This window comes from Hydra vulgaris, chromosome 01 (genome assembly GCF_038396675.1).
Source record: "Hydra vulgaris chromosome 01, alternate assembly HydraT2T_AEP".
NCBI classification, from domain to species: Eukaryota; Metazoa; Cnidaria; class Hydrozoa; order Anthoathecata; family Hydridae; genus Hydra; species Hydra vulgaris.
Window position 1 is genome coordinate 58,317,501 of NC_088920.1, and position 1,672 is coordinate 58,319,172.

Sequence of the window (1,672 nt, forward strand, 5' to 3'; positions counted from 1 at the left end):
CAATTATCTCAAATATATAAAACACAATGACAGACAGAGTTTCAGTAAACCATCTTACTATAGCCAAAATTTGTGAAACCTGGGGTAAGAGTTTAAATGAGCTAAACTGTCATTTGCACCCACTTGACACAATAGCTATTTCCTGTCGCTCGGCATTACAGTCTCTGGAAATAGAAACTTGCTAATTATTTGGATACGATTGTATGGCCGTTAAAATTGTTTTTAGCAATTAACAAATTGAGGTTTAAAGATGGCAAGGGTGATCCTGAAGGCTTTGTTAACTTTTTATACAATAAAATCTGCCACGAGGTATAATTCTAAGATATCGTGGCAATCGTCTTCACTTTCTTTTTTGTACTTGTTTCATCTTTATAAAACACAACAATGCTTTTAAAGACTTTCTGACTATCAAAAGAGTAAAATGTGGCACTCTTCAAACAGCACTGCAATCAGCGTTTTGTAATACAACTGCGATAAAAGAAATGTGCATGCTAGCAATATTTTCCAAACTACTCACTGGACCCTGGATGAAAACATTTTATGTATCAGCTGACAAAGCAAGTTTTGATCATATTGCCGGTATCCAGGTAGTTAAAGGTGTTTTGCACAGTGTCAGAAAGAATTGTTGGCAGAGAACTCTGCCATGAATGGTTTGTAACTGATAAGTCTGTCATGTATGATGGACAAGTAGAAAAAGTAAATAAAAGAAAAGAAGACAGAATTTATACTATTTCTTACTGGAAAAAAGATGAAAATGACTCAGAAGCAGTTGACTATTGCATGAAAAAGTTTCAGCTTGCTGCTGATGTCATAGTAGGAGAGTTGATCTTTTCATAATTTGACAATTATGATATAAAAAAAATGTGATATGCAAAAAAGTACAACGAGTGGTAAGACTTGCAAAAAAAGTACTGCAAGTGGTGTGACTTGCAAAAAAACTACCGCAAGTGGTGTGACTTGCAAAAAAGGTACAGCAAGTGGTGTGACTTGCAAAAAAGGCACAGCAAGTGGTGTGACTTGCAAAAAAAGGTACTGCAAGTGGTGTGACTTGTAAAAAAAGTACTGCAAGTGGTGTGACTTGCAATATATTTGATAGACAGCTCTGGCTTACGTAATTGTTAAAAATGATTGTTATTAAGTTTCATTAATGGATTTTAAATTTACAATCACTCACTAAAGGCCAAGACACAAATTACTAATAATATTATGAAAGAAAGGATACAATTACTTGTCTAGAAATGTGGTGCACATGTTTTTACATTACTTCGTATCATTTTATCAAAATTAGAAAATCATTTTGTATATAGAAATGACTAATTTCGCAAAAAATATGCTCTACAATGGACGAACCATTTTTGGCAGCGAGTCTGGAAGTTTGGTACCCCTCTAGCCCCCTGGATCCTACCTGCAGTTAGAGTCTTTTAATGTGGTAAAATATGTTTAGCTTATATTCAGAGTCTTGTAATGTAGTAAAATATTTTTTTATGTTAATTTCTTATATTAATTTTATTCATTTTTTATATAAAATTCTTTACATAATCACATTTTATGCCTTTTTTTTACTTTTTTTAGGTTAGAGGGGGATGGCACATACCCCTTTTCCTAAATCAATGTACTCATCACTATTATATATTGTAAAGTAGTAAAATATGACTTTTACTTACATTAATAG